The sequence below is a fragment of the Chaetura pelagica genome, unplaced genomic scaffold, assembly GCF_000747805.2.
Source record: "Chaetura pelagica isolate M959 unplaced genomic scaffold, ChaPel_1.0 scaffold345, whole genome shotgun sequence".
NCBI lineage: Eukaryota > Metazoa > Chordata > Aves > Apodiformes > Apodidae > Chaetura > Chaetura pelagica.
This window is the reverse complement of record NW_009953962.1, coordinates 1129836-1155138: the sequence shown is the minus strand read 5'-3', so window position 1 is coordinate 1155138 and position 25303 is coordinate 1129836.

The window sequence follows — 25303 nt, the reverse complement described above, 5'->3', positions numbered from 1 at the left end:
GCAGAGGACAGCAGGATGCTGACCTTTTACTGTAACTAATGTCAGCTGCAAGTTGTAACTTCATGCTATTTATTATAACCTAGCATACTTCTGGAATGTTACTGATGTGTTTTTTCTGTTGGCATGAAAATTTCCTATTTTCCTTTCCCTTCTCCTCCACTCCAGTCCTCACCTTCTAAAACAGGATCAAATTTCAAACTGCACTCTCAGATGAAAAAAATGAAAAAAAAAAAAAAAAAAAGACAAAAAGTAAAATGTAGTTTGTACATCTTGTGTTTTGTGTTTTTTAGGTCCTAAGGAATTCCCAGTGTGGGCCACCTCCAACTGAAAATGCTTTATCTATGAATGTAAACTTTAGTATACAGGATACATGATAGTATCAGCTCTTATGTTACATCTTTGTAGAGTGCGTTAAATCACTATTCAGTGGACTAATGGATGGATAATTCCTGCTTGAATAATTTTTACTTCAGACAAATAATAAAGCAAATTATTTAGGTAGAATCAGAGAAATCCTGTAGTTTTAACACTTGGAGTCAAAACCAAAGCTCAGTTTGAGGTCTGGGTTACAGATGTACCCAACTGCACCCTGCCCCTTTGCTATAAATAACTCCACATTTTATAGATGTTTGATGTAGGTTTGGATAAGACTTTGGGGTCTGAAAGCAATCTGAGTTTGGATTTTTGTCATGTCAGACATGTTGATTTGCTGGAAATATAGAGAATGTTACTTCTGTAAGCAGGCAAACGTACGACACTTGTAAGTACATAAATTAGCAGAAGGTATATTTTTTCCTCTAATTTGTTCTCCGAATCAGTAAGACTGCTGTGAATCTGAGAAGGGAGGAAAAAAGTTCTAGTTGTATCAGTGGGAGAGCTTTAGGAAAAAATAGCATTTACACAGTGACAGAACTGCTAAATATTTGGTCTTCCAATTAAAATTTCATGTGTACCAGTTGCTTTACAGGACTGGGACATATGCCAGTTTGTTCTACATCCTTTCCTGCTGAAAGGAATTCTGATTTTAATGGATATAAAGACTGCTTATTTGTCAAGAAACATTTGCAACAAATAGGATACATTTGCACAAACACAGACATAAACCATGGGGAACATATGCCGTATAATTTTAATATCTAGTAATAGCATATATTAATATGCTTTAATAAGCATACCCCAAAATCAGGAGATCTTTTCCATGTTGTATTTCCCCCTTGAAACTCATCAGGTTTGACAGCTGCCTCCTACAGTTTCTGATAGCCACTCCGAATTAAGACATCAAAGTTTTTTTTTGTTTTGCACCTTAGAGGCAGAAAATTAAGTTCAGTTTTACCGAGATCTCAGTTTGAGACATCAGAGGTCTGAGTCTTTTCAAGTGTCTAGTGGCTGTTTTTTTAAGTTGTTCTTGCAGACATTAGGCACATTAAAAAAACACAATATCTTTCTTAAGCTATCCCAAGTTGGACACTCAGTACATGCCATTTTCTCAAATACCTTTAGCTAGAAGAAATGCAGTTTGTTGAGGCACCTCAATAGCATGATATTGATGCACTTGTTTAGAAGGTAATTACTTTTTTCCTCATATAGCTTGCTTTTTACTGAAGAAAAACCTCTTGATTCTAAAATGGACCATGTAGATTTTTTGTTTGTTTGTTTGCTTGTTTTCTTGCTTGTTTGCTACTGTAACAGGTACTAAGAAGAAAACTTAAAAAATAGCATGCATTTTCTTTAGTCTTTCTCTGTGTGAGAAAACATTTATTTCTTTTTTCTTTGCCTTTTTTCATTTGTTTGTTTGTTTGTTGTTTGCTTTGTTTTGTTTTGTTTGTTTGTTTTGTTTTTGTTTTTTTTAACACAGAAAAATTGCTTTATTATTGCACCTAAAATATTTTTATATGGAGTGGAAACGAAAAAAAAAAAAAAGTAGATAGGTCTGCTGGGACACCGGACTGGTTGAAGGGGCTGAGAAAGCGCCAATCTGCTGGGAATAGCTGTTGAGCTGGCACACTTGCTAGCAGTTCTCAAAGCTGGATAGGCAAGATGCATATATTCCCCCTTTTTTGGTCCCTTTCCTGCTTGGCAGACTTAATATGGAGGATTTGTAGAAGGATGTTCTTAATGGCAGGATTTCATGTAGTAAGAACATCATGCAAGAAACAAAATTTGGGATGTTGACATTGCTAAAGGCATTCATCCCATCTTGATGTATGAAAGCCTGACACAACCACAATGCTGCTGTCTCTTACAATTTTATCTTAAAGGCTTAAACTAGTCTGTGGTTGTAAATGTTTCCAGGGATACAGATCTCTTTTCCATGCTCTAAACTAAAGCTGAAAGTGACAACTGACAATGACATAAGTGTGAATTTTAGGTAGATCAGTGTCCCTTCTGACCACCTAAAATAGTTTCCTCTACTGAGCATTTAGAAAGGAAAGTCCAGAACCCAAACCAAACATTCTGCCTGTGTTTGAAATATTGTACCCAAATATCTGCTGAAAAGACTTGTTTATAAAACATTATACTTGCTGTTTGGATTTCCTTACCCAGTTTTTACCTACTGTGCAGACATCATCAAGATACTAGTCAATTGTAAATATTTATTGTCCTAAGGAAGGGTTTTCATTCCTGACTACTTTATATGCTAATCTTATTTTTGTGCAATTTCAGTTTTAACTGATTTTCACTTTATGGTTTTCAAGTAGTATCAATACTGTTCATTTTTAGGCAGTTAACATGTGCATCCTTCACTCATAGAAATAGATTGCAGATTGCAGATTTCTGATCAGGAAGAAATTCTTCCCTGCTGTTCAGATATGGAAATTAATGTAACTTCTTTTCAAATGGATTAAATTTATTTTCTTTGTATTTTTCTTGCCTCTTACTGCTGATGATCTCTAGGAGGACTGTGCACTGCATATAATGCTACCCTTTTTCTCCATTGCTACATAGCAATCTTCAAATTACAAAACAGGCTTTTTGACATATCTCAGGATAACAGCAAATAATCAGCTTTACATCTTCTTTTGTTGTTGTTGTTTTTTTTGTGCTGCCAAGTTCTTTCTAGAAAGAAGAGTGTAGTGAGGTTATGTTTCACAACAAATAGCCCTTAAAAAAAACCCAAAATCTGTTTTATTTTTTTTCAATTTTTTAGAAGTAGAATTGGGAAGGTAGTAGCTGTTTTAACTGCTTTCCTTGCTTATGTATTTTCTTATCTTGGGGGCTCTTTCGTCATAACTATTTGGTTACAATGCTGGTAAATTATGGAAGACAACAGGGCTTCTCAACAGGCTTATAAACACACTGATACACAGTTTTGCCAACAAGCTCTTTTAAAGAGTGATGATTACACAGCTTATGTAGTTCCTCTATTACCCCTAAACACGAAAACGGAAAATGCAGAAATATAGATGTTGAATAGGGAACTAGGTTACCTTAAAATTAGAAAACTTAAAAGAAGAAAGGAAGGATTTTATTCATGTTCCAAGGTGTATGTCAAAATAATGTATGAAAAGAAGATTTGACTTTTATTTTTCTGTGCTACACTTTATAAATTATTAATCTATTTTGCTTACAGTTTTTAAAATGTTATTAAGAATTTCCCTTTTAAATAAGTATGTGTGTATATTTCTATATGAGGTTGTTAACAAAATATGTAGCTAAAGCTCAGTTTGTAGCCAGACAACTATTACTTAATGCTAATTGCATTTCATTCCTTTGTCAAAATCAATCAACATTCAAACAGGTGAAGCCAAATTTGATCCATTTCCAAGGAGATGCCTTAAATCCTGAAAGAGGCTAATATTTGTATTCTATGTGTGCTTAAATGTCTGAGATATTTTCTTTTAATCACATTTTAAAGAATCAATTAACTTTGTTCCAGTTTTAAAGATGAGCAAATCTAGGGATATTGAAATTCTGAATGAATGAAACCACTTTTGTTAGTTCCCTCAATAACACAGATCCTGAAGTGATTACTTTTACTACAAAAGAAACTCTTGGCACACCAGACTGTATAGGGTTGCTGGTACTAACAAACACCCAGGTGTGAATTTGAGGGTTTTCTGGATGTGTGACAAGGGGATGGATAGCAATGGAGTACAGAATTTTTTCTCTCACAAGTGAAATCAGTTGCTGTAAAGATAAGTGAAGTGTTAAAAATCCTGTTGCTTCCAGGATCCATCCTTGGTGGTGTACACTGGCACTTTGCTTTCTAACCGCTTAAATATATTTACATATGAAACAGCGGAAATCAATTTGTGAGAAGATTTTGAGACAGAAGCAAGTTGCTATTTCCAAAAGACCTTTTTACCTCTTGGATGAATATTAGTTAACTTCAGTAACTGTTATATTGGGCAGTAGAAAATGGTTGATTGCAAACATGAAGTTGTACAAGCTCATTTGATGAGGTGATTGATATTTCTTTCTTAAAACTTCCTAAGTCCTACAGTAATTGCTCTTGCAAGGAAGGACTAAAGCTGAAATATTTATCTATGGGATTTCATTCTGACAGTTTATTCTAGTATGAAGTGGGAATATTAGTTTGAAGTATTTTCCATGCTCTATTAATTAATTGCCTAGAAAATTATTAAACTGAGTTTTAATTTTTTTTACTAATCCCCTGCTGGTGATTCAAGTTTTGCCTCTTGGGATTCAGACTTGCTCTTTCAGCAGTCTGGTTCTTCAATTTATCAAAACATGTAAAGTTTTTCTACTTGGCCATAGATTTTCTTTCTCTTCTCTAGAAATCAACAGTGGAGCAACCGCCTTACTTACTCTTCTAGTTCCATGCTACAATCTTTGATACTATGATATAGGAATGGATAATAGATTTTTTTCTTTCAGTTAAATTTTTCTTATGTTACAATCCTTTTTGCATCTGTTGGTTCCCAACTATGTGATTCTATACCTTTTTGGGCAACTGTCCTCTGAGTGGCCTGTGTTATTAGCTGTACAAATGAAATGACACTGAAATGCACTAACTCAGCATTCTGTGATTAATATTTTCATTTTCTTCCCTGTCCTCAAATCCAGTATCAAAGCAAAATAAACACAACCTGGTTTATACCTTTCCAGTTTTTACAGGCAGTAAGCAAGCAGTCTTGTTCTGTAGGTTCATGCTAACATATGACCACTCATGAGTTTCTTTCTATCTAAAAGACCACATCTACCTGCCTGCTGTTTCCTCTTCATGGATGAAAGTCTTAGGCAATCACAACGCTCTTCAGAAGCTAGGCTTGGTTTCCTCTGCACTTACCAAAGGACCTTTCTGTTCCATGTGGCATTTAGAAGATTCCTTAGATTCAATTCACCTTGGATTTAAGTGATGCTTTCTATTGATTTCCAGCACAAAAGCTACATTACACAGAGTGCTACATAATCTCAATTTGCAGTTATATAACGCCTTTTATTCAGATGGAATCAAACATGTTTTTTCAGATCCTCATCTGCCTTAGGGTGTAAACTGTTCCCCTGCAGCCTTAGGAACTCAATACACAACATCGCTAAGATGCAGTCACCAACAGGATGGAATTTCACCGTGAGAAGGGTATTAGAGTGATCATATTGGGAAAAAGTTAAATTTGAATGCACAATTGAATCATTACACTTCCACAAAATGCTGCAAGATTTAAAATTAATGTAGAAGAAAACATTTCTATGGTAAACGACGAAAGGATGATAAAAGCTTTGCAGAACTTATTCACCTTGAATGAAAAGAAGTAACAAGACATCACTGCAATATACTAGTAGCAGAAAAGACTGATGCAATGACAACTGGAGGAACTAAAGATGAAAGAAACTCATGAAGTTCAACAAGAGGAAGTGCAATGTTTGGCACCTGTGCAAGAACAACCCCATGCACTGCTATATGCTGCAGATCACCCAGCTGGAAAGCATCTTGAGAGAAAAAGACCTGGAGATCCTAGTGAACATCAAGTTAAACATGAGCCAGCAATGGGCCCTTACTAGAAAGAAGGTCTACTGGGATCTTGTGCTGCATTAGACTAAGTACTGCCAGCAGGTCAAGGGAGGTGATTTTTCTCTCTCTTCGGCACTGCTGACACCACACTTGGAGTGCTGGTTTCAGCTCTGGGCTTGTCAGTAAAAACATACATGGACATACTGGGGAGAGTCCAGTAAACTGCCAAGAAGACAGTGAAGGGACTAGAGAATTTATATTGCGTTACAACATTTAGGAAAGTTGATTGTTTAATCCTGTTCAGGATAAGAGGGTTGAGGGCCTCATTACCTCAGTTGGGCTGAAGACAAACCATTCTTACACTTTTTTACTAAACTGTCACACTCTCAATTTTTTTTTTTTTTTTAAATCAGTTGCATTGCATATTGTACAAGTAATAATTCTGGAATTAATAATTTTGGAATTAATACAAACCCAAAATTTCTTTGAGTGAAGGAGCATCTTTGGTGAAACTTTCTTTACTAGACTTCAGAATAGCTTGGTAGGAATGATATGTTGTCCCCCAAAAATGAAGGCAGCTTTAACTCAGTTTCTTTTTGCTGACCACCGTAATTGTGTCTCTCTCTTAGCAAAAATCCTATGCTGATGATACAGAAATGGACAAGCTTCACTTTCTGCAGCCTTTAAGGTTTGAGGAGATTGCAAATTGCTCTCAGTTCACTGGTAAGAGAGGCTAGGTATCGTGTCAACAACGCAGTCTTACTAGAAGTCCCCTTGAATTCCTTGAACAAGAGAATTGACACGCAGATGTTTTTTAATTATTTACACCTGTATCCCTCTCTTATGTAACAAAGACATAAATATGTGGTGTTTTGTTGTCTTGTTTGGGTTTTTTCCCCCTTGTGAGCTGTTAAATTGCAGCAGTTAATACTGATTTATATTACCATGTGTAGCTGAAAACCTCATAATTAGTGTGAATGTGATTAAATAAATCCCTTACCCCCAGGGCTTTGAGTGAATTTGCTTCATTTTACTGACTGATAATCAAAATGATCTAACATCAAAAGTGTGGAGAGGAAAAGCAGAAACAAACTAACCTCTCTCTCTCTCTCTCTCTTTTTTTTTTTTTTTTTTCCCTAGGATGAGTAGGAAATTTGTAATTTGCCTGGGTACAAATAATTATGCCTCTTCACACTGTTCTTCTTGAGATGCAGAGGCATTGTATTCCTTTAGGGGTTTTGAACAAACAATTGACACCATCAAGGTAGATTGCTTCAGTGGGTGGCCCAATTCCATGGAAAGCACATAGCCTATAGGTAAAACTAAAGAGAGCAGAAATATTAATAGATTTATCTTAATTACAAGATGCATCTGTTTTCCCTTTTTGGATGTTTTTAACAGTTATTTCTAAGCACTGTAAATCATACATCTAGACATATCATTGGAAGGCTGCAAAGTGAAATTAGGGATTTTCCCCTTTACATTCACAAGAAAGAGAACATGCATTTGCTTTTTTCTTGAAGTCACTATTTTTAATTATGGTTAAGGATGGATGATAGGAGGATAATAACAATTTAAAATATATGGACCAGATTTTCATATAATATCAATTTGAACTAGTTTATCTCACTAGAGCATCTGACTTTTATGACTTTAAACCAACTGAAAGTAGTGGAATTAGCTAGTCTTGTCAGCTATGCCAATTCAGAGCATTTACAGTAATGCTTCTGAAAACAAAGAAAGTGCACAAACATAAGAAGCAGAGAGGTTTTTAGTACAGATGGGTTGTGGTAGATAGTTCAGCTGCCTGCTAAAATTGCAGTGGCAAAACAATTATTCCAACAGAAGTCTGGGAGTAGAGATTTCTAATCTTGATTGAGGGCTCCTTGCTTTAATGTAGTCAATTATGTTTACAATAGATAGGGCCTAGACGCTTAAAAAAAATAAAATAGGGCTCCAAGAATTGCTCTGAATTACTTGTTGCACAGAAGAGGGAGAAAAAGAACACAAAGAGGGCTCAACTGCAATAAAGAGCATGAACAATGCAGTAGCAGCGAATGCCACTCTGTTGTGATGATTGGAGATGGAACATGCGGAAAGGAAAGGAAGATAACTTTAAAAAAATGGGCTGAAAGGAAGCAAAAGTGAAAGGATAAAATAAGAAGAGAATAGAGGGGCAGATGTAGTTAAGGTGAAGAAGAAAAGAGGAGAGCTGGGTCAAACTGGTCCCTTTCTTTTTATGCCTGGGAGGTCCTGCTTTCACCACTTTTGTAGCCATTCTCCTTTCCCCAAGGTGAGTTCCCCAAGAGCAAAACATCTGTTCAAAATACAATGGGTTCTGTTGGAGGAAGCTGAACCTTGTTGTGACTGCTTCCTGTTTAGTCTTTTTTCTCCTTAATTTAATTGCTGCTTCTTTTAACTTGGCAGCTTATCTAATCATATGTCTCAGTTTCTCCAGGTGTGAAAGCAGCTATCATCTGCTGCTGAAGATGAAAAGTTGTATAAAAACGCTCAATCATTCTTGTTCATGTCAGGCTTTGCAATGAAATTTGTTTCTCACTTTTCACCTGTCTGTGCTTGTCCTTCATAATCTTTTTAATGAATCTGCTGTCATCAAACTGAGTACCGAGATGAGCTCAGGAATATACATGATCAGTTTCAAAGAACTGAAGGTGAGAATCACTCTACAATTGGAATGTTTCTAACATTTATTATTTTGGAGGGGCTTCTATGGCTACCAGTGTTGTAAGCTTTAGGCTAGACTAATCAGCATGCAGGTGCTCTTCTGCCATCTGACCTTACCTGAAAGTGCAATGCAATTCAGATCAAAGAGGTTTGGTGATTTTAAGATGGATGGACAATCTGCCAAGTTCTTTAAAGGTTTTGGTCAAAAGCTTGTAGTTAAAAACTTCCTTGGTCTTCTGGCACAAAAATAAATTGGTAAAAATTTTCTAGGTGAAAACTTGTGACAAAAGCTTTCAGTGTACAGGAAGTAAATGTATGTTCACCACACAAAATATGTCTATGATAAATATTTAAGTTGACATGTAAAGACTCATAAAACATATAATCACAATTTTAAGAAAATCTGCATTTCAAGGCTTTTACCCAGAAATATTTGACAAAGTCTCTTTTACCAGTGCAGATGGGCTTATGTTTTTTTTTTTGAACTTGATCTTGGTGTGAGACAAATTACCCCCTACTAAGATTACATTTTCAGACAAAAGGAAAATAAAAGGATAAAAGTAGAGGAGGAATTTTACTTGCTATGAGTGTTAGAATATTTCAGCCTCTTATTCTTTGAATTTGATATTTTTCCTTTATTGGCCTCTGAATAACTCCAGAGCATATCTTGATGTATCTTTTTTACTTCCTAAACCAAATAATAGCAGTAGTTATGAGAATAAAATTTTACATGTGAAAAATTTAAAACTCCTAATAAATTTAATCAAATGTACCTGTTTACTCATCATAAACCACACACTCAGCTGACTAATCCTTAAATTCTGCATGTTTATTATGCCAGATAACTGTAACTTCTGAGTTAAAAAGTTATTTTAATACTTTAATAAGAAATGCATCAGTAACTTAAGAAAGAGACAAACTTAAGCCCTGCAAATTCTCTAGTTTATTTGAAATTATGTCAATAATAATTAAATTTCTGGGATCATGATGCACATTTCTCCCTCATGATCTGCACTGCGCAGTCAATAACTCAGAAATACAGCAGGTTTTAGCTGTAAGATAAAGATTAAGATAGATTCAGAAACTGCCTCTTAGCAGATATTTTGTCTTCCTTAGCAGACTTAGCATGGGCTCGATTCACATGATCAGTGCAATACTTCACTTATTATTTTGTTATTATTTGAGCTGAGCCCTGAGGAGCTTATTCAATTTTTATTTTTTTATCATATTTTTATTATTATAATGAGTAAAGTTGCCATGTGGATAAGCAGGTCCACTGGTTAGTGTAGAAACTCGTACAAGACGCAGTTTTTGAGGCAAGGTGTTGCCGTGAAAGAAATATTCATTATTTTCATACTATTGTTTTTCTACAGAGGCCTGAAAGTCTGACAGAAATTTAAAATTTGCAGATAGTGAAAGTTGTTTTTTGTGTGTTGGTTTTGGCTTTTCTAGGCATAACCTAGACACTCATTAAGTTTACTTTACTTTCAATTCTGAACAGTCATCTTGAATATTTTTTTGGTTAAAAATCTTATATGGTACAAATGGAGAGCTAGTCTTGACCTGAAGACTGTTTTTGGGTATGTGTATGCATTTTAAAATATTATTTCTGATCAGTATATAATTTGGCAGTCTTTCTTTATTTAAAAATGATACAGCTTGTACTGGTATGAAATGCTTAAAAATCTCAGTATCCAGTAAAATTATTGTAGACCAGAGTAGTTCCAGAGGAAATTTCTTTTTCTTTCTCTCTCTTTTTTTTTTTTTTTTTTTTTTTTTTTTTTTTTTTTTTTAAACTAACAACAGTATGTGCCTCCCTCTTCACCAAACAGCCAGCATCTCCAGGTTCCTGGCCACATCACCCCGGGACAGCTGTACAGTAATGGACTTAAAAAAAGTTATGCTATATCTACTCAAGCTCTGCTCGTATTGAACAGGACATTAAAAAGGTACAGAACTGAACCGTAGTAAATGTGATATTTTACATTTTCCTAACTATGATGCTCAGATTAACCTTAATGAAAGCTTGAAGAAATGCACTTAACTTAAAATGTGTGATTAGCATCAGAATTGCTACCGATTATCATCAGTATGCTACTCTGTCCATTTAAAATATCTACTGAGAAGAAGACTAATATGTATCCTCAGCTCTAAAGATTTCTTTTCTCATAATCCCCATCTTCCCTGTTAAATGGTAACCCTTTAAAAGTACTGAATGGTTGGACTGAATTTCACAGCACTGAGGGAGCCTTGTACAATTTACAGATGAGAGATGCTGACTGTATTCAGAAACCTGGAATAAATTTGCATTCACTCATACAGCTGAGTTTCTCATCAATACATGATGTACTGTATCATCCAATCAGTGTTTCTGAGCTGTCATGTGCCAAAATACCTTTAATTTAAACATAGATGTAATACAGAGCTGAGACAGAACTTGAGCACAACTTCTGAAAGCCAAGTGTTTCCACATATGAGAAAAGCAAATGACTATGATTCAGTTCACTGAAGGCTATTTATACCTCAGAACTCACTGTCCTAAAAGCACTTGTCCCACTGGAAATATGATTCAGAAGCCCCAAACTGAATAAACATTTTCTTTTTTTCCTGTGTAAAATATGAAACAAAAAAACCCCAAATTAAAACCAAGTCATTAAAACAGTTCCTTTGTCCCTCTTTGACAAAGTAAATTGTAAAGACACGTGGCAGTTTCCCTATGAAGGTGGTCTGTTTTATGTGCTTACCTCATAACAGTTTCTAAGATACACTGCCATTTATTTGAATGCATTCTGAGGATTTTTAGTGTGCTGAAAATCAATATATTGTGCAATGAGAGATTTCAGGTTTTCAGTCCATTACAGACTAGGTTTCCAAGTGTATGAGACTTCTTTCAAAAACATTGTTTTCTTTTGACCTGTTCCACCTGCACCTGGGCTAGGTGAAGGCTTTAAACAGGATGGCCCTTTGCTACTGAGACAAATTCCCTTACCCTTTCAGGAAGACCTCAGTAGGGTTTCAAGATCAGTTGCTGGGAGTTGATCTCATCAATTTGTGTTTGTGTGTGATCTTTAAATATGCCCCCAGGATACTTACTACAGAAACTTCTTTCTGTTTTGAGTAGTCCTAGTACATTTTACTATCCTTTTCTTACAAGCTGAATATCTACATACAAAGAGGCAGGCAAGAGAGGCTTCTTTTGTAAAGGAGAAATAGATACCATGGGCCAGATCCTCAGCTATTTTAAGTTACGCCTGCCCTGATGAAGCCACTAGAGCCATTTCATTATTCGCAACTTTCTTTTTTAGAAGCACCCTTATAGAGTTGCAAATATATTTCATATCCTTGGTCCTGGGAGGAGAGCAAGCCAACACCTGAGTACATTACAGCATTTAAAATACAGTAACTTAATGATGCCTGTTAATCAGTCAGCTAACTTGCATAGAACGTATTTACAAATGAGAAAATATAACTTTCACTTGTTGCTGCTAGACCAATTTTTTTTTTCAATATAATTAGTCTCATTTTTTTTTCAGTGCCAAATAAAAGCAAAGGCATTTTCCACCCACTAAATCTTCCAAATTGTCATTAACCATACTCTGAGACAGTTACAAGAGAGGAGCTGAACTGATTCAGTGTTTTAATGTGGTCTCTGTGAGGGCTGGGCTTGTTGTTGCCCAGTGATCTAATTTCATTAGCTTGCACAAAATGATTGGTCTGGGACAGTTTACTTGCAGACAGTTATATTCCTACTACTTATACAGGGAACCAATTTTTAATACCAGATAGCAGAGACAAGATGCAAATGTTTTCTTGAACTGGTGCCACATGACTGCATCAGCCCATTTAGGGGTGAGCCCGGGACAAAAACTCAGCAGTCTTTGATCCATCTGACTGAAGCAAAGAAGGTATTCAGTAACTCTACCTTTTCTGCAACCTCTGTTATCAGGATTCCCCCCTCATTCACCTCTGGCTCCACATTTTCCCTAGTCTGCCTTTTACTACTGATGTATTTGAAGAAACCCTTCTTGTTCACTTTTACTTTCTTTGCCAGGTTTAGATCTAACTGGGTTTTGGCCTTCCTTCTTGCCTTCCTGCATACTCTGACAGTATTCATATAATTCTCACAAGTGACCAGTCATTTTTTCCATATATTGTGAACTTCTTTCTTCCACATTATTTTTTCAGTAGCTCCTTGCTCATTGATGCAGCTCTCCTTTCTCTTCTACTCAGTTTTTTACTCAATGGAACATACTTTTCTTGAGCTTGGATGAACTGACATTTGAATATTAAACAGCTCTCTTGGGCCCCCCTACCTTCTAGAGTCTTAGCCCACAGGATTCCTCCAAGATAGACCTTTGAAGAATACAAAGTTAGCCCTCTTGAAGTCCGTGGTTGCAATCCTATTTATAGCTCTGCTTCTTCCTTGCAAAAGACTAAACTTCACCGTGTCATGGTCATTGTTGCCAAGGGTGACCCAAACCCTCACATGCCCAATGGAACTTCTTTCTTTGTTAATACAAGGTCCAGCAATACACCTCTCCTCAATGACTCTTCCACTACTTGAGTCAGGAAGGTATCAGTGAGTGCACTGCAAGAGCCTTCTGGGTGGACTCAGTATGCCTGGATTTATGGGCTTCCAAGAAATACTAGAGTGACTGAAGTCACCCATGAGCACTAGGGTATGTGATCTAGAGGCTACTTCCACCTGTCTGTGGAAGGCTTCATCATCACCTTCTTCCTCATATGATGGTCTGTAGTAGACACCCATAACATTTTTGCCCATATTTGCATGCCTGTTAATTTTTACTCATAAGCTTTCAAGCCTTTCTTTCTCCCCTCCCGGGTAGACCTCAGAGCATTCCGGTTGCTCTCACACATAAAGAGCAATTCCACCACCTCTAATAGGCACTGAAAGGGCTGGTATTGTATAGGGCATTGTAGTTATATAAATGCAGATATAAAACCAGAAAGGTAAGAGATAAACAAAAAAGGAAACTCAAACTGCATCACTTTTTATCATGCATCTTGATTGCAGGAGTTTCGAATTATTGTGCTCAATGCAAATCTGAAAAAATGCTCTATGTGAACAATAGTGTAATGAAGCAATGGCAGATCTGTATTGAGAGAGTGTTTCTACCAAGTTTTATGTTGGGAAAAAGATGGTATGGCACAGCTAGGTAGCAAGTTGTTCTGGGTAGAGCAGCTCATGTGAGATTATCAGCTGGTGGCCTAAGCCTTTACTGACTCTTGAGCACAGCTTCTCTTTTCAGACAGCAGTCACTGAATGACTACACCACAGTGCTTTCATAACTATGGGATCAGAGTTCTTCCTGCTCTATTCATCACATTTCATACTGCACTTACACTGATGCCTGTAGCACCCTACACATATACTCTGTCCAGAACATTACATTTTGGAATACCAGATATTGTTGTGTTCAGTACTGCATGCTTCAATAGTTTACGTGAGCTCAATGTGAGCTTCTGCTTATAAAATATTTCCCCATATGAGAAAAAAAAATCCAAAAAAGAAGATACATTTGGATTATTCTGTGCAAAGCATATGTTGTGACTGGTATTCTAGGGCCAATATGCCTCTTGTTTGACTTCATACTGTAATATGGCCATTAGGTAATATTTTGAATTTCAGTTCTCTAATGTTAATTAATGAAGATGGCTATTTCTCACAATACAAATAACTAAAGACTATGAAAATATCCCTAATGAAGACAAAACAGTTGCATAATATTCAAAGCTATGACAGCACCCTGTAAGACTAATGAGTAAATGTCAACTGATTACAAGGGACACAATTATAGAGAGCTAACAGCTATGAAATTAATAACGCTTGTTAATATTTAGGTAAGATTTAATAATAATTTGACAACTACTTAATTTACAATAGCTCTTCATATTAAATCTTTATGAAGTTTTATGTTCCCACTTTGATATTTGTGGCTTTAACCATGCTACTGGGAGTTGGGCAGCTAAAGCCTTGCTTATAGTATTGAGATCACATAATCTGAATACAAACTTTAATTAAGTGTTACCAAATGTATTTGACATGGAAGTAGAAAGAGAAAGACAAAACCCTGGATCTGAACAAAAGCCTAAGATCTCATGACAAGTGAACATGTGTGTTCAAGGACAGGAAGGACTGTGATGTGTACTTGACTTGTTTTCTTGTAATGAGGTACAGCAGCTAAGATTAGATACCTGCAGCTTGTGGCAAACAATGGGGGTTGTGGCAAACAATGGAGGTGACAGAGGGCAAGAGAGAGAGATAGGTCAGCAGCTGACTTTGGTGTAATTCTGTTTACTGGGTCCTGCTATTTAACCATTCACTGTCGCTGTGAGTGCTTCCCAGTCACAGATTGTGTTTCCTTTTCCCATCTATTGACATATTAAATCCTTATCAGTGATATGAACTGGGTGAACACTATCCCTTTTAACTTAAAGAGGGTATAGGCTTAAAAAAAATAATATATAATCTAGCTTCCTCTCCTAAATACCTTTGTATTTGGGAATACCATTTCACTCCTCTGCTTACCAATTCAAACTTCAATTTTGGTAGAACCAGTAAAACAATGGGGTTATGATTCAATACAGTGTTTACGCAGACAATGACATTCCTCTTGGCTATACCAATATATTTGAGTGCTCCTGTCTTTAAGCCAGAACTCCAAGTCCTACTGCAGTCAAACAGAGAGGCATGGAAATGGGAAATAGTGTCTGTACTGCTTCTTGCATTACCGGTTTGCCATCTCATCTTGATCTGATAGTCAGTATTAAAGTTAGAAAAGTTATTGTAAACTGTAGAATGCAAAGCCTTGTTTCTGGTCTCATAAAAGTCAGCAGTGATGGCAATGAAATTGTCTCAGAACACCACACGGGAAAAGAAGGAATCATGACAATTCCAAAACCACCAACATTTTTATGACACTCTCTCATTTTATATGTATAACAAAAAACTAAATATAGATTCTGCTCTATCATTGTAGTACACTAACAATGTACAAGCCGAAAGTAAAAAACTATCCTATTGAAAGCGAGTACTAGCAACGAAAATTTCCAGTATGCAGTTCTTAATCAGGTAACGGATATCTTTATGCTAAATAATTTAAATTACATAGTGATCAGTTTCTGAAGTATTTTTGTCACAATGAAGCTTCTAAGAACACAGCAAAACATAGCTAAAATTTGTTATTATTGTGCAACGTAAAAAAGTTGTCATGACAGGAAATTCCAGAATAGAATAAAAATTAGTGAGTTGGGACTCTTTTGCCTACATGGAACAAAAATTTTCTAGGAGAGTAAGAAAAACTGTATTATTTAGGAAGACACTTTATTAATTTCTCTTTTTCATGGCCAAAGTTCCATTAAAATCTTTTTTCCATATGCTGTTTTTTTGGCTCCCTGCTTAATGTTAAAACCCAAACCCCTTTTATATAATAAGAGATCTGCCAGAAGGAAGAATGTGGAAAGTAGATGAAATTAGCAAGCAGTCTTAGTGATTAAGAAGGAGTAACAAAAATATCCTAGAGAAAATTGTTAAATTATTCAAGGTTAATAAGAAAGGCACACCCTTTTAATTTTATTTTAAGCACTTTGGAATGAATGCTGCTAGAGTTCTTACAGACATAAACTTGAAATCCCAGTAAACGGCAGAGTGTTTGAGAAATGCAAGTGAAAATGCCTTCAAAATATGTTTTAAAAAATAAGACCAGACTTATAATTTTATTTTATTTTATTTTATTTTATTTTATTTTGTAAATCACTGTGTATCAAAAGAATTGCCTTATGCTATTATTATTTTTCATTGGCCTTTCCAGAAATGGCTATTTGTAATACTCTTCCAGAACTTTTGGCTTAACAATCATGAAATATTTTATAAAATAATTCGATCAAGTTTCACAGTATTGTAATGCAGTACAGATAACATTAATACATTTGATAGGAGGAGAAAGCAGTTTATCTGGGATAACAGTTTACCCAAGGTCACAAAGCAGTCTTACATTAAAACTATAGTTATTTCTTTGTTCACAGTATTGTCAATACTAGGTTGTGACCACTAGACCAGTAATTAATATTCAATTCCCATATTGTTCTTAATTGATAATTAAGTAAGCAAGTATAAATAGAGCTTGACAATTTTTTAATGTAGAATTTGTAATAAATAATATACTGGGACAGCATAAGTAAAAGTAGCTGAGAAAGACAGAAATCGAGGTTTTGAGGATATGTTTTTGAATACTTGGACTTAAGTAAGATATAATTTATCTCTTTTGACCTCCAGGGTTCCATGCAAGGCTTATACTTACTGAGACATTAGACAGAACAGAAATATAAGAGCTTAGAATTCAGTTCTGAATTTCCTTGGAGCTTTGGATAGTTAGATTCTTCTTCTTATGAAGAATAGTTCAGGCTGGAGCTAGTGGAGGGCTTGAAATTTCTCAGTGTTTGGGATGCTTCTAATACACAGCTTTATATTCCTGTGTACCCAGTCATAAAAATACAGATTCTAAGAAAAAATTTTTTCATATCTGTCATGTTCTTTTAGTCAAATAACGAACTGAACTGCCCTGCATGTCTTTTATGTACATTTTCTATTCCCTTTGAGGAACTTGTTCGGAAGGTATTTAAAATGTCAGCTTTTACAGACTTTGACACTAATGCTTGCACTTTAATGTCTTAGTTTCCTGGTATTTGGAATCATGGAATCATAGAATGGTTTGGGTTGGGAGGGACCTTAAAGACCATCTAGTGCCAAACAACTGCCATAGGCAGGGACACCTCCCACTAGACCAGGTTGCTCAAAGCTCCATCCTGTCTTGAAGACTTTCAGGGAGGAGGCATTCACAACATCCTTGGGCAACCTGTGCCAGTGTCTCATCACCCTCATGGTAAAGAATTTCTGCCTAATATCTAATTATATCTAGCCTCTTTCCATATGAAACCCTTGCCCCTTTTCCTGTTAGTATAGGCCCTGGTAAAAAAAATAAATTATCTCCATCTGTCTCATAAGCCTCTTATGAGAAGAGGTCCCACAAAGCTTTCTTTTCTCCAGGCTGAACAACACTAACTCTCTTAGCCTGTCCTCATAGTAGAGGTTCTCCAGCTCTCTGATCACTTCTATGGCCTTCCTCTGGACTTATCCCAGCAGCTCCATGTCTTTCCTGCACTGAGGCTCCCAGAACTGCACAAAATACTCTGGGTGGTGTCTCACAAGAGCAGAGTGGAGGGGTAGAATTCCCCTCCCTCAACCTGCTAGTCACTCTTCCTTTTATGCAACTGTGGTGGTTCTTTGTCTCTCTCCTGCCTGGCTTGCTAGTAATGTTGTGGTTTGGGCCCAACAAGACAACAAAGGAACAGCCACGTGGCTGCTCACTCAACTCCTCCCTCCCCCCCCCTCCACACTCTGGGATGAGGAGGACAAAGCTCATGGGTCGAGACAAAGGACAAGGAGGGTTCTTCACCAAAAATCCCACCAAACCATCACAGTGTGACAAGTTGTTTGGGGCATCTCTATTCTCTGTCATAGTCTGAAAAACCTGGAGTGTAAGTCTGGCCAGTGAATGCAACCATCAAGGATTTTTATTGATGTTTTTACTCTCTTGTGTGTGTGTCTCTGTGTGTGACTGCTATTGTTTTATACTATCTTTTGGCATTAAGGAATGTCCATTTTCATATCAATTACTTGGAAAAGATTCCCTCCCCTCTTCTCTTCCCAGCTCTAGTTTCTTTTCACTTGCTGAAGAGGTATCTTGCCTGCAGTTTGCAGCTGTACTTCTCAGTAAGAAACTAAAGCAGCCTATGGAGAAAGCCTGAAGGTGTTCTTGAAATGCATCTTGTGCCTCAAGAAGGACAGAGCACACCTATGTCAGCCCAGGGACATGCCCTTACACCAGGCTCTGGTTCTACACAGCAACAGAAGCCCAGTGACACTAATTTCTGAAATACCACTTGAAAGGAAGGTAATTACCCATGTAATCTCCTAGTCTTTCTCCTTTGGACTTGCATGTCTTTTTTTCTGCAAGTGATCCCCAGAAGAAGGGAAACAGTGTTTAGATTGTCGTGGTCTTGCAGTAACACTGGGAGCTCATGTGCTTGAGATGTCTTTCCTGTTCTGGCATGCTTCTGTGATGGTATTCATAAAGAAGAAAAATAAGGATGTTATTATTAAGATTGTTAAATTGACCTGATTTGAAAAGGAAAGCTTGCCAGCTCTCATATGACAAAGAAAACAGGAAGTAAAAGTATGCAACAATTTGAGGTCACGTCTGAACTTTCCTAGTCTGCACTGTCATGCCACTCATCAAGTAGGAAGCAAAAGTAACTGAAGAATGGTCTTTGTTTCCATACTCTAGATTAGCAGCTTTGCTTTTAGGCATGTTTCAATCTATAGTGGTGTCTAGAAGGATGTGTTTTTTTCATTTTAATGTATTTTTTTCCATAACCATGGAAGTAAAAGTTCTGTATATTCAGCATATACTTCAATATTCACTCTAGTAAGGCATTAAAAAAATTAGAAATTGCTGGCTGCAGAAATACAAGCTCAAAGTTCATCTCATAATCATAAGCAGACATCTCCCTCCCCTTTTTCATTCTCTCGCTCTCCTTCTCTCCTCTTTCTTTTTTATTATTATAATTTTATTTTATTTTTTAAAAGGTCACAATTAAATAGCCACTTTTTCTCTCTTCCTCTGGATGTACTGTAATTTCATAATATAATAGTTTTATCAAGAGCTAACAACTTTGATTTGGTGTAGGACTACATAAATTTATAAAATATAAACTAATAGTTTAAAAGTTTGGGCTATGAAAAGAAGAAATACTGCAGCTTAGTAAAAGCATATGTTGCTTATGGGGACCTCACAACCACAGTCAAATTCAGCTCTTGCCAAATCACGTTATATTGCTAGAACTCCTTTAAATTTCCCTAGTGAGGCTCATATGGCAAGATCTGTGTTTCTACTACACAGTATTAAGGAGGTTCATGGACTTCTCTTTACCTTTTTTCTTGATTTCTTTTATAAAATGATTATGCTTTTTAGAAATTCAGAAACCAAGAGCTCGTTGTGTCTTTCAGTTTCTTTGACAGCATAATTCCCTACAACAAACTCTTTAAAATGCATAGCAACATGGCAAAATCTTCATTGTATATACCGAAAATTTTCTGAGAAAGCTCTGTGCTGGGAGCTGATGACTTCTTTTCTATAGTGAGGCACATGCAGTGTGTGGGAAGTATACCTGACTGCAACAGAGTTTGAAATCTGAGTATGGCAGCAGCATAGTATGGCAGCCGTAAGAGAGCCAGAGCTGTGCAAAAATATTTAGTTTAGTTCAGAAAGCATTTATAATTTTTGTAAAAGTCCTGCTTATGACTTTTTATAATGGTGTTTTTCCCCATCCTTTTTTGCAGATACAGGCTCTTTAAGTAAAAATAGCATATGAATGCTGTTCTTATTGTTATCTTAGCAAAAACCTGTAAAAACCTGTAAAAATTATATAAATGGATTTTGAAATCTGAGTATGGCAGTAGCATAGTATGCCAGCCGTAAGAGAGCCAGAGCTGTGCAAAATTATTTAGTTTAGTTCAGAAAGCATTTATAATTTTTTAAAAAGTCCTGCTTATGACTTTTTATAATGGTGTTTTTCCCCATCCTTTTTTGCAGATACAGGCTCTTTAAGTAAAAATAGCATATGAATGCTGTTCTTATTGTTATCTTAGCAAAAACCTGTAAAAACCTGTAAAAATTATATAAATGCTTGTTTTCTTCAAGGTTCCATAAAATACTCTGAAGAACTTTATTTTCTGGGCTGATATTGTAGGCAGGATTTTGTCCCCCATATTATTAGTAGGGAACATTTAAGACATAAACCTAAATGAATGCTCAGAGTCCAAATTCCTTGGAGGAGTGCTGTCAAAGCAGCATACCAGGAGACTTAGAGTAAGGACATACTTGGCTCCATGTATGTTGTGTGTAAGCCTAGACTAGCATGTCAAAAATAAAAACTACAAAGAGAATGTCACTCTGATGAAACTGAAACAATTACAGAACAAAAACTTTTACAGCTTTGAATGCAACATTCATTCTTTATAACTAAACATTTATTTTTTTTTTTGGTGAGGGGAGTAGGGGAAGAACAGACTTCTAACTCAAATCAAAGGAAGTCACATACAGCAAAATTTATCCAAGGCTCTGAACCCTCAGAAGACCTCTTCTATAGTCTTTTGTAGGGTTTGGAAAGATATTGACAAAAGACCTACCTTAATGCAGAATTTCCATATACTCATTGCATCAAGTAGTATTTAATATGCTGCCTATTGAATTTCAGATCTATGTTGAACCTCCTATGTTGAACCTCTCTGACTGACATAATAGAAATACATTAAATATGGCAAAACTAAAGGTTTTCTGCAAACCAGTGCAAATGTTTCTCTTCCTTTTCTCGAAAAGAAAAATTAAAGAAGGGCTGAAAAGGCCAAAATAATTTTTGCAGGTTCTCTGGACTTGCCCTGTCCCACAGAGGGAGTTTGAGTTGGTCTATTTATGAAAAAAGTTTTTCAGCCACATATAGGTGACAACTTGCAACACAGCTTTGCTGAGGCAAAAGCTATTTTTCGTTTTTGGCCTGATTTTATTTGGAGGTGCAGATGAGCATGCAAATTCATTATTATGTTGTGTGTGAACTTAAAACCTCCTTTGCAGAGAGATATACTAGTAGTACTGACATTTTATTATTATTTCATATTTATTAAAACCCAGTCTCTTCAATTTTCTTGGGAAAAATAAAAAAAGGAGGCATGTTCATAGCAGAACGTGATTCACTGGATCATGTGGACTAATAGTGCATACATAAAATTTACAAAATTCACTTGGCTCTAGCTGCTACTGAGTGTGAAAATCACTGTGGGACTTGGCAACAGAGCAGGAACAGGGAAACTGTGGTTATGTCATAATAAAGTCATTACCACCACACGCTAAATTGTTGTCCTTTTCGGTTTTGGCAGGTTTGTATAGTTGATATTTCTGAGGGTGGAGTTGCAGCAGCAAGATGAAACAAATCTTGCTAAAAGAATAAAAATCACTCCCTCTTTATGATCATGTTAGTAAGAATGTATGTTTTAATAATTTGAAGTGGTATTTTATAAAGTTTATGCTAAAAATTAGCCCAATCCCATTAATAAAATAATTATATACAGTAGTTGTACTTCAAGTTGATTATTATTCTGGAATTTTTCCTGCTTCTGGTGGCATTTGTCATCTTACATATTTGAAAGTCCTAGTATTTCTGATGAGGGATGAATATTAAGGGCAGCTGTTATATACAGCTTCTTTATTCAGAAGCAAAACGTCCATGATCCCTTTTACTTACAGGGAGACAGAAATACATATAAAGTCAAGAGTTATGAGGATGACTAATTACTTTAATGATTTACTGTATATCTGTATATATACTGTATACTGTATATATACTGTATATCTGTAGACTTTATTTGAGGTATCTCAGATTTTCACAAAGGGCAAGTCAGTAGGAGAGCAAAGTGCCTACCCTGCATCAGTTTTGACTTACTGAGACTTGCACTTTATATTCTGAGTCTTCAGCTGGAAGAAAAAAAAATCAGGAATGCTGAAAATAGATATATTCTACATGTATTTATGCAGTATATACTATGCAAGAATTAATTAATTAATTTCTAATGAAATAAAATTAGCTAGTAATTCTAAGGTCAAATATGCTCAATCAAAACAAAACCAAAAGCAAAACAAAAATCAAAACAATAGTTAAGAAATTACAAAATAAATAACAAGAAATCCTAGATCCTGCATTTTCCATGAGTATTCCTTCTCTGGAAATTCAGTCAGGACTCTAAAAGCCAACCATTGTCTTCTTTAGTGTACTCGTATAGCCCAGATACTAAACTCTCTGCTGGTGAAGCTAAAGCATAAACATTTTATTAGTGATGTCTTTGCTAGAGTATGGTTCCCTCTCTCATAGCTGGATTGGCCTTGCAGAGCAAACAGAAGTGCAAAAAAAAGGAAAGGTAGTATCAGTTTATAGTAACAAGAAAATGAGTATAAGGTCAGAATGCTTCTTTAATTACAAGATGCCATTTTAATTAGCTATTATTTTAACCTAACCCACAAATGCTATACTATACTAACAAATACTATACTAACAAATACTATACTAACAAATACTATATGTGGTTTAAAGAAATCTTTCAATGACACAGGTGTCCCTTTGGGCACCACAATATAAAAAGGACATGAAGCTACTGGAGGGTGTCCAAAGGAGAGCCACAAGGATGCTGAAGGGTCTGGATGGGAGGATGTATGAGGAGCGGCTGTGATCACTTGGATTATTCAGCTTGGAGGAGGTTGAGAGGTGACCTCATTGCAGTCTATGGCTTCCTCACAAGGGGAAGAGCTGGGACAGGTCATGATCTCTTCACTTCTGTGACCAATGACAGGACTCAGGCAAATGGCAGGAAGCTGAATCAGGAGAGGTTAGGTTGGATATCAAGAAAAGGTTTTTCACCCAAAGGGTGGTTGAACACTGGAACAAGCTTCCCAGTTCAAGAAGTGTTTGGATGATGCACTCAGACACATGGTATGACTCTTGGGGTGCCCTACACAGGAACAGGAGTTGGACTCCATGATCTTGATGGATCCCTTTCAACTCATATTCTGTGATTCTATGATTCTATAAAAGAGAGTGCAATATGAGAGCTTAATAGTGCACTGCTGCTCAGTCAGAGCTGGTGATGTGGGCTGCTGAGACCAGAGACACTTTACTTCTACATCCACAGCAAGTATGCAGAAGGTGTTTTTTTCTTTACATTAACAAAACCCAAACAAATAGGAAAGCTTCACACACTCCAAATCACCGTATGTGGATATGACCATGTAAACACAACATCCATTAAAAATCTTCTATAGCGTCATTAGCTGGAGCTGCTTAATAAAGAACAAAAGATACTGGAAAAACATTTCAGTTTTGGAAGTTTTCAACTGACAGTGATAACAAAAATATCTCAAATATGAACTGATAACAGAGAACGTGCATTCTTGAGGTGTTCACAACTACAGGGGTACACATTCCGCTGGTGAACATGTACAATTCTCACTACATTAAGGCAAACAGACTGTTTAAAACTGTGCTACCCTTATGATTTTCTAACATAATTTCTTGTAATGTGTGCCTATTGCTAGAAATATAGAAGATAGAATCTGAGAAATAAGAAAAGGTTTCAAATTAGGTTCAAACTTGACTTCCAGTATCAAGTATAACAACTCTTGTCTGTGGCAAAGTAGAAATGGAGACTGTTTACTTTATAAACCTTTGAGAAGTAAAGCAGATATCAGTTTTGAATAAACATTGGAAAACAAGTGCCATGGGAGCATCAGTACAGTCTGGTTAAGGTTACCTCCTAAATACTGCCTGGATTGGTTCCACATATTAAGAAACAATCAAAATGTGATGAATAATGGCTGTCATGATGAGTGACTTTCTTCTCTGGGTAGCAAAGCTGATAGGGTGGTGGTATTTATAGCAAACATCTGTATTATATACTTTGCACTTTAATTTTCTCAATGATTTTATTTCCATGAAGGATGGCAGTGTTCTTCAGTGAAACTGAAAAGTTACTGAACATGCTGGACTTTGGCCCATTAAGCAAAGTCCATAAGTACTTGCTTAACTTTGAAGATAGCAGCAAACCACTGTTACACCAATTTGCATCCTTTTTAGAGGGATTGTTTGCAGATCATCTGAAATCAATTTACAATCTAGACAGTGAAGAAATAGGAGAAGAACTGTAGCAAAGCCAAGGCAACTCTGGTTGTTACAACAGGTAAGCAGCACAGTGCAGCAGTCCAACTGGCAGTACAACAGACCAGATACTCTACTACTAGCAGCAGTCATTAGCTGCTGGTTGAATTCTGCACTTTGATATAGGAAAATACAAATTACTCTGTGGATCGCTAAGCGTATGGATGTGGGAGCAATTTGCAAAGAGCAAAGGCATGTGGACACTAAGTTGTGGTAGAAGGGCTGGGAAAAGAAAGCTTGTTGTGCCTTTTTATATTTTAGCCAGGCACTAGAAAAACTCAAGTACACCGTGACGCTCATCTTTCTGGGTTGTCTGCTGTTTCTTCCCTGGGATCTGCTGAGCATGCAGCCATGAAGCTCTACATAAAAACTGGATAGCACTGGAGAACTTTGTACAAAGCTATGAATTTTTCCCTTTCACCACAAGCAGACAGATTTGGCACTTTGTCTTTCATATTCAGAGTAGGCTTTTTATTCTTTAATTCATTGAATATTGAAACAAGACCTGAAATGACATTGAAAAATCTCTGGAACATCTTTAAGGCCAATTTTTCTTGGCTTTAGAGAGTTCAATGAACTCTGGTGCTTCAAAGGGTTAATATTTCAACTTATAATAAATGTAATTATCTTTTCCGAGGTGAATATGAATCTACTAACTCTTCTGTAAGCTGTGCAAAATCAATTTACTCTGAATTTACTTTCGGTCTTTGAAAAAAATGTCAGACAGTTAAGCTGAGCAGGTACCAGTAGCTGACAGTGAGGAGCTCTCAAAAACACAGCAATAAAGTTCTGAGCTTAAGTAATCAAAAATCAGTTTGAGTGCAGCAAAGTTAAACACAGAGCTTCTGCCCCACTCCCCCCCCC